The sequence below is a fragment of the Helianthus annuus genome, chromosome 10, assembly GCF_002127325.2.
Source record: "Helianthus annuus cultivar XRQ/B chromosome 10, HanXRQr2.0-SUNRISE, whole genome shotgun sequence".
NCBI lineage: Eukaryota > Viridiplantae > Streptophyta > Magnoliopsida > Asterales > Asteraceae > Helianthus > Helianthus annuus.
This window is the reverse complement of record NC_035442.2, coordinates 124676864-124694089: the sequence shown is the minus strand read 5'-3', so window position 1 is coordinate 124694089 and position 17226 is coordinate 124676864.

Below are 17226 nucleotides of genomic sequence, written 5' to 3'. Positions count from 1 at the left end.
TTAGATTGTAGATTGGGTTAAGTAAAGTGAATAACTGGTTAAAGAATAATTATACAAAGGGTGCGGCCGCCCACCCACTATTGTGGGTAGGTCCGCCCCTGATAACTGACATTGAGAGAAATTAGGTTTTTGAAATTTTCTATAAGAAAAGGAAACTATTGGGTTTCCCGGTTTTATAATATTTAGGCGTGGGTAAGTACAAAAATACCATTTTCTCTTTAATTTAATTTGGAAAATAATAATTCATAATTACCATCATGCCATTGTAATAAATATCTAGATGATACAAACCAATGGCCCAGATCAGTTCACACAGTTCACTCTGAACATAGTGTTCACTCTAGAATCCTACCATATATATATAGGTACGGGATCAGGAGAGAACGGTGAAAAGTGTGAGAACAGTGAGAACGAATCCTGGTCGGCCACATGATATAGCGCTCTAAATTATGTGCGGGCGTATGATTGTCATTGTCCACTTCCCGCTAAATAATGGCGTTATGATTCCGTTGCAAAAAAAAAAATTAAATAGAAATGGCGTTTTCATCTTTTGCTAGTTTTACATGGCGTTTTTTGTAAAAAGTTTTTTTTTTTTTTTTTACGAATGTCATTTATGTTTGAATGGCGTTCTATTGATATCCAACAGATGTGGCGTTTTTGTGTTTTTTACTTGTTTTAATTTAGTTTTTTAACCCTTTTTTAATGTTGTTTATGTTTTAAATGGTTACTATTTGCTAATTATTCTAATCATGGCGTTTTCATTGATTTGCACAAATATTATAGAAAATCACACAACCAAACATGTAGATGCAATAATCTAAAGAGCAAAACACATTAGTCATCATTAAAATTTTACAATCCATGGCGTTTAAGCTAATCTACATAATTTGTCATCCTTTGTGCTATTCTCTGGTCCGCTGTGTCATACATTTCACGTATTTTTTATCCCCTAAAGCCAAGAATTTTGTTACAGATTTTGTCAATCGTGTTCTGTTTTCATTTTCGCTATGAAGCAGGATTTTTACAATGTATTTTGCCCTTAGTTCATTTAGTTGTCTTTGCTGTAGTTGATTTGGGGCATCTTCTTTTGCCAAACCATTTCTCCAACCAGCTATATCCCCCATGTATGTTTCCATATGCCTCATTGCGAAAACCCCACAGTCGAGCACGTTAAACGTTGTCCTCCAATCCATCTTTGTCTGACAATTTCCACCTTGCTCATGATCTTATGCTTTGGTTGTTTTTTAAGACGCAAGTAGTTTGCAAAAGCAAGGTGCTGCAATTTCACATTTTTTGCATATATTAGTATGGCATTTTGTGAACATAGTTCCTACATACAAAGTTTTTAAGATACTTACCAACTTTTCCACCCATACAACATACTTGTCTTTGATGCTAAGATCATCCTTTACAGGGCTGTTATCCAATACATCAACTCTTTCGTGTTTTATGTTGAAACAGACAACATAGAAATGTCTTGCCCATATTATTGGCACGAAGACCAGTTCATAATCTTTGGTGGTTTTATTTTTCTTGTCTCCTTTGAAACGGGCATTTTTCAGAATAGTTTCCATGTTTCTGTTGAATTCTTTGTAACGTAAATTTACTTTTGTCGTTTCGTCGTATGCCAGAGTATTCTGTAATATTGAGTACCACATTTTAAACAACAAACAATGTCCTAGTATAATTTTATCAATTAAATATAGCAAAAGAGTTTACAGCAGTAATTCTATGCAAAATAACCTTGAGGGTGATTCTGGAGCCTTGTATCTTTCTTCATAGTTCAAGATATGTGCCCAACATAGAATAATTGAGACGTGTGCTTGAAATCTTGGTTTCATGCTCTCACAAATCACCCTCATGAGAAACTTTTCTCCCATCTTGAACACCTCAGTCCTAAAAAAAATCATTTGGCATTTTAGTTATACAAACTCATTCTATTATAATACATGGCGTTTTGATCGTTTTTACATGCATATTCAAGTAAACGTGATAAATGGAAAGTTTGGCGTTTTATTTTGAGAGAAGTGTACATACTCGTATTCGCCGCATCCAGTGAAGATGTATGTGGCAAGGTTATTTTCATGGTTCGTCCTTGGTTCATGTATAACCACTTGCCTCCTTACAAAAGGTGACAAACATGCCCTGCTCAAGTTCTTATCTCTCGTCTCATTTTCACCCACAGTCTTTTTGTTTATATTTTCATCTTCTTCATCATCTTTATCAGCTTTTTCATCACCAAGCAGCTCTTCAGGGTTTAAAATTATATTTTCTTGCATCAACTTTGTGATGTCTGGAGTTTTGTCCTCATCACCCTTCTCCTACACATCTGACTTGTTTGGCGTTTTTGGTGGTGATGTGTTGATGGCGTTTTCATTTTGGAGTTTATTGGGTGTCTCTTCCTCTTCAAAAGTTTCCAAGAGGTTTTTCCCAGCTGTAGATGGTGGCTGCTCATATGGCATTTTATCAAACACTGCACCTTGTTGGTCAACACTTTTGTTTACCATCTCCCTTTCAGTTTTTTCTAGTTCAGTGATGAATGCCTGACTGTATTGTGTTTCCGTTGGGGGGATGTTTGGTGTCTTATCAAATACATGCATTTTTGGGGTCTCTTCAACAGGTTGCAGACGTTTTTTTTTATTGCTTTAATTGCTTCGTCCACCATATTTGAATTATCTAGACCTTCTTTTATATCAATCATTTGTTTTAGATCTTGTCCAGGCAGCTCCAAAACCTCAGCAATATTATTTTTAATTATTTTTTCCCATTGTATCTGGAAATGTGATTTTCAAGTGTCTTGAAATCACAACTCCATCTCTCAATATCGTTTTCGTTTAGAATTTTTTGCAGAAATAGGTGTTTTAGGCCAGAAAAGAGTGCCATTAGGTGGTCACCAACATTGTTTTCATATATAGGTAAGTTGCACATTCATTCAGCGACCTTCAAGAGAATTTTCTGCAAAAAGTTAGAAGTTCTGCAAAAGCTGCACATTGTCGGGAAAGTCGCTGTTTCAAAGTACAATCTTGCTGAAGGTCGCTGATTCATTCTACAACCTTGCTGAAGGTTGCTGTTTCATTCTACAACCTTGCTGAAGGTTGCTGTTTCATTCTACAACCTTGCTGAAGGTTGCTGTTTCATTCTACAACCTTGCTGAAGGTCGCTAAATCATTCTACAACCTTCATAAAAGTCCAGCCTGCATCATATAAAGTATGTATGTAGAGTCAATTAATATCAAGTATGTTTCGACACTCGTTACGTACGCTCGTTATGATACGGACCTACGCAGGTCCGTATCGTCCGTAATCAGCGTAGGTCCGTATCGTCCGTAACGAGCATACGTAACGAGTGTCGAAACGTAGGTAGTCGTTAATATATAATATTTTTATTATTTGTCGACGTCGTCCGTAACGAGCGTTGGTCCGTATCGAGCGTCGAAACGTAGGTTGTCGTTAATATATAATATTTTTATTATTTAGTCGACGTCGTCCGTAACGAGCGTAGGTCCGTATCGAGCGTCGAAACTTAACTAGTCGTTAAGATATAATATTTTTATTATTTCGTCGACGTCGTCCGTAACGAGCGTAGGTCCGTATCGAGCGTCGAAACGTAGGTAGTCGTTAATATATAATATTTTTATTATTTAGTCGACGTCGTCCGTAACGAGCGTACGTAACGAGTGTCGAAACGTAGGTAGTCGTTAATATATAATATTTTTATTATTTGTCGACGTCGTCCGTAATGAGCGTAGGTCCGTATCGAGCGTCGAAACGTAGGTAGTCGTTAATATATAATATTTTTATTATTTAGTCGACGTCGTCCGTAACGAGCGTATGTCCGTATCGACTAGTTATGTTTCGACTAGTTAAAAATATTAAGTTTCGACGTTGACTAAATAATAAAAATATTATATATTAACGACTAGTTAAGTTTCGACGCTCGATACGGACCTACGCTCGTTACGGACGACGTCGACAAATAATAAAAATATTATATATTAATGACTACCTACGTTTCGACACTCGTTACGTACGCTCGTTACGGACGATACGGACCTACGCTGATTACGGACGATACGGACCTGCGTAGGTCCGTATCGTAACGAGCGTACGTAACGAGTGTCGAAACATACTTGATATTAATTGACTCTACATACATACTTTATATGATGCAGGCTGGACTTTTATGAAGGTTGTAGAATGATTCAGCAACCTTCAGCAAGGTTGTAGAATGAAACAGCAACCTTCAGCAAGGTTGTAGAATGAAACAGCAACCTTCAGCAAGGTTGTAGAATGAAACAGCAACCTTCAGCAAGGTTGTAGAATGAAACAGCAACCTTCAGCAAGGTTGTAGAATGAAACAGCAACCTTCAGCAAGGTTGTAGAATGAATCAGCGACCTTCAGCAAGATTGTACTTTGAAACAGCGACTTTCCCGACAATGTGCAGCTTTTGCAGAACCTCTAACTTTTTGCAGAAATTTCTCTTGAAGGTCGCTGAGTGAATGTGCAACTTACCTAGATATGAAAACAATGTTGGTGACCACCTAATGGCACTCTTTTCAGGCCTAAGACACCTATTTCTGCAAAAAATTCTTTCGTTTATATCTTCATCTGATAATATAGTATCCTCATCATCATCATCATATATTGGGGCTATTGTAGCAGTTGAGGGTTCAGCGTTTTGTTCTCTGGTCGTATCCCTTTCTTTTTCTAATCTCGTATCCCCTTCTCCTTCCTCTTCTCCTTTTCCTTCTCCATTCCCTTCTCCATCCCCTTCCGGCTCCCCTTCCTCTTCTCCTTTTCCTTCTCCTTCCCCTTTTCCTTTTCCTTTTCCTTCTCCTTTTCCTTCATTTTCAACTTCAATGGCGTTTTCATGAACTCTTTCCACTTCAATGGCGTTTTCTATTCCAACCATCTCCTTCTCCCCTTCTTCTTCTTCATGTTCACCTCCTCTTTCTCCTTCTCCTTCATTTTCAACTTCTTTGGCATTTTCATCAACTGTTTTCACTTCAATGGCATTTTCTATTCCAGCCATCTCCTTCTCCCCTTCTTCTTCATTTTCACCCCCTAGTACCACCTCATTTTCAACCTCAGTTTCATATTTACGTTGATCTCTTTTAGCTGGCACTTCCTTGGTGTTTTCATCAACAAATTTTGAGATATTCTCCAACAATGTCAGACATTGTGAGTATTTAATGTGTCCAAGGAGGCTGTTTGGGTATTCAGTCTTTGACTGTTTTAACAATGTGCTCATTTTATTGTAACAGTCTTCTAATTCTTTGTATGCCCCATCCAAATTATCAGCCATTTCCTGTTAAATTAAAAAAAAGGATTTTGTTGATCATGGCATTTTGTGGTTTTTATTAAATTTATTATTTGAACAACATACCTCTTCAGTTTCATTTTTTTGTTCTTCTTCATCAGCAAAAATGTTGTCATACTGTGTTACTCCTCTGACAAGAGCATGGTTCCCTGATGCAGAAACTTCAAACATCTTTTCCCGGCTTTCTCTATCTCATTCACCATCCTTTGAAGTGAAGCCTCTTCATCCTCATTATCTTCATTCTCATTCTCATTCTCATCATTGATGTGCATGGCGTTTTGCACAACAGGGTGGAGCCCAACATAATCATAATGATCATCATGATCAAAACCATCATCATCATCAAACTCATCATCATCTTTATCATCATGGTCATTAACGTTGTCAACATCATCTTCATCTTCATTTTCAACATCATCACCATCAGCATTATCATCAACAACAACCTGCATTTTTCTTGTTTTTTTGGGTTTGCCTTCCTTAGCCTTTTTAACTGTTTTCCTTTTTTACTTCATTGCCAACAAGGCGTTTTGCCATTGCACTCTCAAACAAGTCAAGAGTATCTGTTGTAACCCACTCAATTGGGTACCCTTCTTTGTCGGTCCCATTTTTTTCTATTGCAACCATCGTTCACCAAGGCAAGCTGTAACAAAATAGATTTTTCAAATGACAGATATTTTTGGCATTTTAATGAGACACAAATGATATATGTTATATAGGGAAATTTTATTCTTACCGCAAGTATGATCAGTGGCCCTGTGTAATGCTTTGTTGGAGACCATGCGATTTTGGCGTGTTGCAAGCATTGGATGATATAACCACACCAGTTCATTTGGTTTATTTGAACGTCTGGTGTAACGTTGCGCAAGAACAGTTTGTTGAAGACTGCATTGTCACTTGCATGCCCCATTATAGTGAAGAATGCTACAAGGAAATTTAGGCAGAAGTCTCTCCCAAAGCCATGCATCACAGGCAAAATGTCATCAAAGTATAGCTTCACACTTGGTCTGTTAACCCAGTCAAACCCTTCGAACTGTGCTTTCCACTCAGCCATCACCTGGTATTTAGTTGTTGGTCTTTTTTTTATGTTCACGGGTACCCTTCCATTCGGTAAACCCGTTAAAGAGTTTATCAATTCTTCATTCATATGTACGGTATGGTTGCCAACGTTTAGGGTGTTTGTCTTTTCATTGTAATTTTCAACCAACCAGTACCCAAACATTGTTAGTACGGTGTCTATTTTCAACTTTAGTGTAGCACCAAACCCCATTTGGTGTACTGCCTGTCTTTGATTTTGGTTCAGATTCATAAACCAACCAGTCAAGTTTGTAGGTTTCACTCTTGACAAAATCCTAGCCCCACTGAACTCATGATATGGTTATTCCTCAACCTTAACATTCTGGCTTAATGCCTTCCTCTTATTGGCGTTCTGGGCCTTGCCGGTGTGGACATTTATTCTCAATCTTAACCTCTCTTCGCCTATAAAAAATGATTTCATGGCATTTTATTTTATGGCGTTTAATAACACAAATGATACATGTATGGCGTTTCATAAATCAATCACAGATGATAGATGTTGAATAAGACAATAACAGATGATACATGGCGTTTATAACACAAACCATACATGTTTCGGCGTTTAGTAACAAAGCTATCAAACGATACATGTTTTGGCGTTTAGTAACACACGAATGATATATGTTTTTCCAATAAGACAATGACATATATGTAAAATTTCGTTCTCATACATTGTTAAACAAACGATACAATTTTTGGCATTTTGGCAACAAAGTATCAAAGTGTATTTACATCACGAAAAGTAACATTCTGTACCATGTCCTCTTGTTGTCTTCTTCCGTTGCTCGTTGGGTTTTTAGCGTTTTGGAGCAGATGACCCTTCCCCTTCCACACTTGTAAAAACTGCAAATTTATTGTTAAAATTAGAACGCCAAAAGCAGCATAAACTAGCACAATGTAAATCGAAGTTAACTCACTATGTTTTTTGCCTCTGGATCTGGTTTGATCTTTCGACGCCATAGTTTTTGTTGTTTCGCGTTTTCTAGGGTTTTCGCGTTTTACGTTGGTTTTTGGGGAGGTTTCTCTGGGAAGTATTATGTTTCGGTAACATTTTGATGTGTTTTGTAGATGAACATTTACTTTTTTGCCCTTATGGAAGCGCCCACTTTAAAAAGTTTGTTATTTATGAAAACCCCACTACGCCATCTAGTCTATAGATTGTTTTGATCTGACGATCAATAATTGTTCTCACCGTTCTCACACTTTCACCCGTTTTCTCTAAATCCTGACCATATATATATATATATATATATATATATATATATATATATATATATATATATATATATATATAGGGTAGGGTTCATGCGAGAACCACCTTTATTACGAGAACCGCGAGAACCAATGTGAACACAACAAAATAAACCCACTACACCACCCAAAACCTAAAAGAAACCTAACCCCACCCCCAAAAACCTAAGAAAACCTAACCCCCACCCCAAAAACCTAAACACCCCCCAAGCTAAATGCTAAAAACTAAACCCCCCAAATACCTAAAAAAAACCTAACCCCCCCCCCCCACCCACCCCAAAAACCTAAACACTCCCCCCCCCCCAAGCCCAAGCTAAATGTTAAAAACTAAATCATAAAGCTAAACCCGTAAAAACCTAAAAAACCATAAAAAATCTAAAAAACACACAAAAAAATTTAAAATATTTTTTTAATAAAAATCGCTAGTTTTAGTTTCCAAAATAAAAACATTTTTTAATTTTTTATTGACGAAAAGTAGCGATTTTTATTAAAAAAATTACTTTTTTGTGTGTTTTTTAGATTTTTTTAGGTATTTTTGGTTGTGTTCACATTGGTTCTCGTGGTTCTCGCAATAAAGGGTGGTTCCTAATGGATTCTTCTCCTATATATATGTATATATATATATATATATATATATATATATATGTGTGTGTGTGTGTGTGTGTGTATAGGGTTAGGTTCATTTGTGAACAATCTCTTTGATTGTGAACAATACTGAACTAATCCTATCCTTTGATTATCAATACACAATTGTAAATCAATGACCAGGATTTGATGATAAAAAATACACTAACGTATTTATGATTTTGATGATGTAAATCAATTGTCAGGATTTATTCACTCAATGAGTAAAATAGACTCAATGAGTTCAATCGGTTTCCAACTTTTTGGGCGTTCCTCATTGAACCTTCCATTATCCAACTAACTATATTTATCAAAACTACGCATAAATAATATAAATTTTATGACCCTGCTTAGTAAAAAGGAAATAAAAAGATGTGCAAGAAAATAGTAACAAAGGATGAATATATATTTATAAAATTCTACTCGTAAATTGTGAAAATCGTCCCTTGGTTTTGGTACATTTACCATTTCCATTAAAAAGAATAATAATTTGCAACTGGATCCTTGAGATTTGCTATTTCTTGTCACTTCCATCCAATAGGATAACCCCGTCCATTTTTGACGTTAACTCAAGGGATTGTTTGGACTATTAATTAGAAAACACTAAAACCAACCCCCCTCTTTCTCTCTCTCATTCTCCCTCCATCTCTTTCCGGTTAACCAACAATACCTTGGTAGCTATTAGGTGGTGGAGCTGTTTTTTAGGGTGGAGGTGGTGTGGTGGTGGTTATTATGGGGTGGATGTGGTGTGGCGGTGTTGGTTTTATGGTGGAGATGATGTAGCGATGATGGTTTTAGGGTGGAGGTAGTGTAGCAGGGGTGGTTTTAGGATGGTTAAAGTAGCCGATGGTGATTTTAAGGTTTCATAAAAAATGGTGGTGTAGAGATGAAGAAGGGGAGGTGGGTCTCACATTTTTTGCTTCATACTTAAGAATTTGTATACTAAAAATTTGTACATTAGTAAAAAAAACTAAAGTGCTCCTAAGTAATAAATATAGATGAGGTTAGCCAATTAGATGGAACAAACAAAAAAATTGCAAACCTCAAGTGTCTTGTTGCGAAAAAAAAAAAATTCGTGGATTAAACTAACAAACGTGCTCAAACTTTAAGGACAATTTTGTTAGTTTAGTAGTTTACTCTTCTGCAACTCTCGAAAAAACAAAATAAAAACATGTAAAATAATGAGTAAATTGCTATTTTAGTCCCTGAGGTTTGGTCCAAATTGTCATTTTAGTTCAAATAGTTTTTTTTTCTCCTCTAGGTTCCTGACTTTTTCATTTTTTTGTCATTTTGATCAAATGGTCTAACTCAATCTAAAAATCTGATTATAACCAGGGGTATTTTTGGCATAACTGTTGTCTAGTAATAAGCAAGGGTAGTTTACAACATAATTTACAAATCTTATAATAATTTAATGCCAAAAATACCCATAATTATAACCTTGTTTTTAGACTAAGTTAGGCAATATGATCAAAATGACAAGAAAAAGAAAAAGTCAGGAACACAGAAAAGAAAAAGAACTATCTGAACTAAAAAGAGAATTTGTAAAAAACTTATGGACGAAAATGACAATTTACTATTAAATAATTCAAAGTTAGTACAATAGATATGGTATTTACCATATTTGGTGCCGTTTAAGAAAAGTACAAAAAGTGATTTCCAACCTGGTACTTTTATTGATTAAGTCGATACCTCGGACACTGAGATTTTTCATTCACGTTCATTTGTCTTCCCCAAACTCAACTTTCTTTTTTGTTTATAAAGTAATTTGCAACTTGCAAGTTGACCAAAATATTTTAGTTTTTTGAAAAGTGACCAAAATATTTTAGTGCATAAGATTTTTTTAACGGTTAGTGTATACGTTAATAATTCATACATAGTTAACTATTTGTTGAGTATATATTTATATGTCATCTTCTACTCAAAATTGTGAGGACCATCTACGGAAAGATGTGACCACCAATCTATACCTAACAATGTTTTTAAAATAAAAACCGGTTTTTATGTCATACCGGGTTGGGCTCTAAAATGAGCCTGAATCGGGTTGTATCGGGCAGTTGAACCGGGTTACTAGTTAACCCTATAAATTCCATAAAATACAAATTCATCTCAAAAAATAATCAAATCTCAACTTGGAATTATGGAACTGGTTATAGTTTTATCTAAAAACAATTATTTTTATTATAAACTATTAAGCATTTTAAGAATATTTTTATTAGTTATAAACAATATTGCATTGTATGAGGTGAGTAACAGTTTCAACAATGATGAATTATTGGAATAGAAGTCACTAGGTTAATTACCGGAAATATGGAGGATCAGTATTACCTTAATATCGTATTTTATTAAAATTAAGAAATCAGATCTTAAGATAATGCAAACCGGTTCAACGGTTTGAACCGGTAGAACCGGATTTACCATCGGTACATAAAACATACCGTATTCGGGTGTTACCGGTTTTTATCGTACCGGACTCGTGTCCGATATCCGGTTTAACTGGTATAACCGGCCAGTAAATACCGATATTTAAAACATTAATACCTAACCTGTAGAAAAAAGTTTAGTAGTTTGTGTGAAGTCTTGAAATAATAGCTACATGAATAGAAAGTCAAACGAGAATTAACATGATGAATTATGTTCTCTAGCACACGTTACACCTTTAGTTCTTTTATTTCCTAAAAAAATGTGAAATAAAGTTTCATAGTAACAGAAAAAGAAAGAAAACTTTCCTAAAAAATGTGAAATAAAGTTTCGTAGTAACAGAAATAGAAAGAAAAAAAAGTGTTTACATGTGTATTCTCAGATGCTATTAATGGTTTGTGAAACTTAAGTGGATTCTTATTTATTTATTTTCGTGACCAGCATAATCTAAATGTGAAGACTTATCTAATGTAAAAATATACTTTTTTAATAAGTAGATTTACTTGTTTTTTTCTCCACTTAGAAGTCATCTATATACACACTTTTGCCCAACTCTTTTCACTAAAATAACATTTGGTTTCAGTTTGTAAATAAGAAAAGAACATCCAACAGTTTGTGTTGTCTTTCTTTTTTACCGGCATAAAGGTAAAAATAACTAAAAATGAAATCACGATAAGCACTATTCAACAACATATTTGCAACCTTGTTCCATACCAACATTTCGACCCCTCGGGTCGAGGATTTGTTTTTAGTAGATTAGGGTTTTCTATTCAGAAGTGGATGGCGGCGCAGTTTATTGCTCGTGTACCTGCTATATATCCTTATGTAATTTGTCCTGATGATTGGAATGAAAGATGATCACTACAAGAACGGGGCACCTTTAGCGGCGACGGGTGTCGCCGGTATTGATTACTTTTGTCGCCGCTATTGACTTTTAGCGATGACATGTCGCCGGTTAAGGGTCGCCGGTATTGCTCGGACGCTATTGCCCTTTTGTCGCCGCTAAAGGTTGTCGTCGCCGGTATTGATCTTCCATCTTTAGCGACGGCAGCTGTCGTCGCTAAAAGTGTCGCCGGTATTATGCATGGCCGGTAAAGGTTGAAGGGCAATAGCGGCGACAGCTGTCGCCGCTAAAAGTCTGTTTTTTTTTAATACAGCAGCTGTATATACAGCTGCCCAACCAATTTTACGGCCGAAAAAACAAAACCTGCCTATTTTCAAACATACGCCATGAACATAATCAACATATACTAAAGGTAATATAGTTAAAAACTACGTTTAAGTCGTACATTATAATCCTACAACGTTTAATTAAATCATACATTAAAAACAACAAGTCACTCGTCGTCGGATTCATTATCGAATAAGTCATTAGAATCGTAGTCTTTTGACTTTCCTTTTCCTTTTCCTTGTGAAGCAAGATAGTTGTTAAGTTGGTTAAAAAAGGACGGGGTTTGGAACAAGCTGTTAACAAAATCCTACAATAATAGATATCAAAACGTATATTAGCATATATTTAACAAGGAAACATGCGTTCGTTTGTCATTTTATAAATTGCGTAGTTTACCTCGGAAAAGGGTTCTTGCGTCCGAGCTTGCGAAGATGACATGTTAGAGGACGAGTTCGAGGACGTGTTGGAAGAAGGTTTAGGCCCTGAAGAAACACTGACCTATGCGGTGATTATGGGTTAGGACTTCGATGATTAGCGACCCGAACGCTTGGCTGCAAAACAGAAGCACCGTTAGGACTCGTTACAGGAATGGGGTTATTCCTGTAACCACCCTCCGGCGTGAGAATAAGTCTCGGTTTGTGGGAGTAAAAGGAAATTTAGAAGAGAAAGTTATATGAGAGCAAGATGAAGATACCTTATACGTTTACCTTTATTTATAGGTTTTCCATTAGGGTTTCCTCTAACCTAGGATATATTCTGATAAGTTAGGGATTTGCATGATCTTCCCGAAAAGTTGGAGATTTGGTTGTGTAACTTCCATGCGGATATGGAAAGTTCTAGAATAATCATTTATATTTATATTAAAATAATAGGTTGTAACCGGGTCGGGTTGACCGATGCGGGTCATACCTCGTCATGTCCCCCCAGTCCGAGTTCATGGAAAGAAATCCATTAGCTCGGACTAAGAGAGAAAAAGGAAAAGTTATTATACTATGCTTATTGCCAAATACGTTGGGCTTAGTGCCGTTATGTTTTGAGGAAATGACGGCAAAAAGATAGGATGTGACAGTTGGGTCATCATTGGGATGACAAATGTTCTTACCCTGTTTGGACACGTACTTCCGTCCGTACGTCTTTTTGAATTTGAAAGGTTACTTTTGCGTATAAATAACACCTCTATATGTGAGGGTTCAAATCTCTCTCCCCCAAATCGTTCTTTTATCATTCTTTCCAAAAAAAATGGCCTCAAAACCTAGTGAGTCGTCTTCTTCTGCTGCTGCCACTACCGACGTGCTGTTCTGCAAGTGGGGCGTAACGTCGTACAACAACCTTGTTCAAGACTACGGTATCCGGGCCGAATGGAACCCTATACTGCCGTCCAAAACGGATACTGCATTTCCCCTGAAATCGGGTAAAATCACATTGTTTAGTGATTTCTTCAAGTTCTGCAATTTTCGGTTGCCCGTCACCAAGTTTCTTAAATTAGTGCTCGATTATTACCGTATGCACATTTCCCAATTACATCCCCTCGGTTTGGTGAAACTTCGTCAATTCGAATTTGCTTGCATTGCCTTAGGCCATATTCCGGAACTTATTGTGTTTAGGGCTTTCTTCGTGCTTGTGTGGAAATCCCCTTTCTTTACCTTCGACCGGAGAGATACTGATGTGTCCTGCCTTAGGGACATTCCTACCAGTTCTAGGGATAAAGATTGGAAGAAAAAGTTTTTCTATATTGATGCCTCTGTTATCCCTGGTGAAATGTACTGGAGGGAAAATGGGCCAAAGGATAAAGTCAAAGATGATGGGCCTTCTGAGGACGCGTATGTATCGAACGTTCTGTACACGAAGTTGTGTGGTCGTCCTTTCGAGTGCACGGTTATCCCTGAAGGTGCTCTGGTGATGGCTGGTATGAGTTTGTTGTGGCGTGATATCCGGCGATACCCCTCATTTCAAAGGGATGATGCAGGTATGTTTAACCTGTCTTTTGTCATATTTGCCTTAAATTTCATAAATAATGCCCACATATTACGTAGGGGAATGGAGTATGTTTGATTTCGTTGATCCTCCACGGCATCTTGTGTTGAAGCCTGCTGACTGCGTGTTGGACGAAGGAGAACTGGATGTGCTAGGGATGCATCTTGAGCAGTTTATTCTACCCGCCGTACCAGTGGACCCTGCTGTATACATTTCCCCTCTGCCATCTGTTTCAAATACCAGCGTTTCTGCATCAGAGAAGAGACCCGCTCGGATAAAGCTGACCGGGAAGAAACATACGATGACTAATGTGGCTGTTACCTCCATTGAGGAATCTGCCTGTGTTGAGCGTGGTATCTCTCTGGCCGCCGTTATGACGAGCCCTGGTCGTGCCTTGAAAAAGAGGAAAACATTTGTTGTTCCTACTCTAAGTGCCTTCTAGGCAGTACAAGCTGCTCATGCTTTCCCAATAGGTATGTACTAACCGACTTGGCATGCTGATGTAGGTTGAAAACTTCATGTTGCTAAATCGCGTCGTTTGATTGTGCAGGTACCTCTGCAGGAGTACAACCTGGGGTTGTTGCATCAACTCCTGTGTCAACTGTGGCGTCGTCGGTGCCTGGTTCCAGTATTGGCGTATCCACGGAGCCCAAGACCCAGGCTTCTGCTACTGCTGCTATTAGCTGTGCCATGCCGCTTCCCACTCCTACCTTATCTGTAGCTGTGACCATCGACCCTATTGTTACACCACGGACATGCGGCGTTGGTACATCCTTGTTCGACTCGCCCATAAGTATTTTTTCTGTTGCTGAGAAAGAAGTTACCGCCGTGTCCGTGGCACAGGAGGTGACTAGCCTTGGTGGTGGTGCTGCTAGTGAAGCTGGGGGTCAAGCAGCGGCATCGCTGATGACGGTGTCCATCTGATTGATGACCTATTCTTACCGACCGTTCGATGGGATCCCAATGCTCAAGACAAACGCTATCAGCCACAATGGAAAATCGCTGAATCTTCAAGGCTGATTTTCCCCCCTGTGATTCAGCACTGGGTTGAGCGGGCGTATCCCCCGGCAGAGGCGGCGTACGTGGAGGGGTTGAATAATGAAGATCTGATGAATTCCTCGATATCTGATTCTGTGAGCCTACCACGAAGGCTGATGGAAATTCGTCGTAGATGGATGCATGATAACACCCAACTCTACCAAGCGCGGGCTACTATTCAAGAGTTGACGGATGATAAACATCGCTTGGAGAGTCAACTTCAAATCGCTGGGTTGAAGGAAACGAGGTTTCTGTCAGAGAAAAACAAGGCTGAGGAGGATTTGAAAAGGGTTACTGCCCATCTTGCTGAGGAAAGGATAATGTGGGCCCGCGATGTGGCGGAAAAAGACCGAGTTCTGGCTCAAGCCAAGAACATACAGGAAGAGTTGGAGCGCAAGGCCATAGCGGAGGCCCAAAAGGTGAGACTTGAATTATCGACACAATTGGAAAAGTTCCGTGTTGACACTGATTTTGTGTCTCAGGTTCAGGAACGATACCAAGGCCTGACAGCCGAAGTAGAAGCTTCCCATACCAAAGTCCGGCTACTTCAGGCGGATCTAGAAGAGCGAGAGGGAAAGGTTAAGGAGCTCCAGGACTATTGTGATTTTCTTGTCACCCAGAATAACAAGCTTGCTACATCGTCCGTTTCCCAGCTGAAGGAGGTTGAAAATGCGTTGGCACAATCTAACGCTGAGGTGGATGATTTGACTAGCCAGTTGGCGGCTGTTCGCGACGACAGGAACTGGTTGATAACCAATGGGCTGGTGGGGGCGTTTGAGTATTTACGCGAGTCGCCCCCCTTTACCAATCTGATTGATCGTCTATCCGCTGCTGCTTATCAATCCGGACATCATGATGGTGTGTATAAAGGCTATATGGAGTGCCACCAGTTAGACAAGATACCTCCAGAATTTCATGCTGTCAAAAGCAAACTCCAAAGTGACATGTCGAATGCCCTTGAAGCGGCATACACCGAGCCACTGCCCTGTTATGGCGATTTGATGGACAAGGTGAATGAAGATGGTATAGAGTCGCTGCGTTTGATGCTGGACCCCGCGGAGGAATCTGAAGAAGAATGATAGATTTGTTTTGTTTCGCTTGTTATGTACTCTCGTGGCTTTGCTAATGACATTATTTGACTTGGGTTTGGTGCCCATGTCTGTTTTGATTTGACAGCCATTTTAATGCTAATGTCATGATTTCTGACACCGCCGTATTTTGAAAATATGGCTCTGTGACGTGTAATGATTATTTTCTATTAATGCTTCTAACGTCACCACTGTCAAGTCTTTTTAACCTCTCTATAAATTTGCCTTCCTTTTCCTTATTTGGTAGTTGGACAAGATGGAGAGAAAACGGTATAGGCAAAGGCTTTCTGAAATCTTCCGAGTGTTGGATGCTGCCGATGGCTTACTCCAGTTGCAGCATCCGGTGACAAGGTCGATGCTCCGACGAAGAAGGCCACTTCCTAATGCTGCTCCGGCCCGGGCAAACCGGGCGTGACAAAGTGTTGTCATCGAGGACCCCCAGCCGATGGATCTTGGAATGCCATCCTTGTCAGCTGACGTCCTGACAGATCTTATCCCAGTGGATCATGACCAGTGATATCGTTTTACGTACCAACGTCGCTCCGGTGGTTTTCCCAAGCAGCAACAGATGGACGGTTCAGAAATGGTGGCTCCGATGGTGGATGGTGAATCATCTGGCAACCTGACTGTTGATCCAGTTGCTTTTGTTGATGGTGTTGTGGTGCTGCATACCCCTGCAGTGGTGATGGCACCCAACTTCCATCAGTAGATGTTTTTGAACATGTTCTGCTTTTTTTGTTCCCATGTGTTGGCTTTTAACGACAGGGACAAGTACTTGGTTTGTTTAAGATAGGTTACGTGCATGTAAAAATGCCTATCTGTTTTGTGACGGTTTGTGTATCTATTACCAAGATACCCGCCGTAAGCGCTGTATGTTCTAACCCTATGACTTGTGTAATTGAAAATATTTCGTGTTTAAGGGTGTTGTTTGTAGTTTTACCGTTGTATGCACTCGTTGTGCGATGGTATCTTATGATAAAAGTAAATGTCTTTTATTGAACTAATGTAAAACGAAAAGACACCACTGCGGGTGAGTTACAATTGTAAAATGAGAAAAATAGTTAACTCTTGCTGTTAGGAGCAAGGTCTTACAAGTAACATTTCCTTAACTGAGCGATGTTCCAACTGCGTGGTACTGGTGTGCTATCTAGTCGAGATAGGCGATAGGCCCCTTTCCCCAGATCTTCTTGGATAACATAAGGGCCTTCCCAATTTGGGCCCAGCTTGCCTGAAGGTTCCATTCTACTCGCTTCATTGTCAC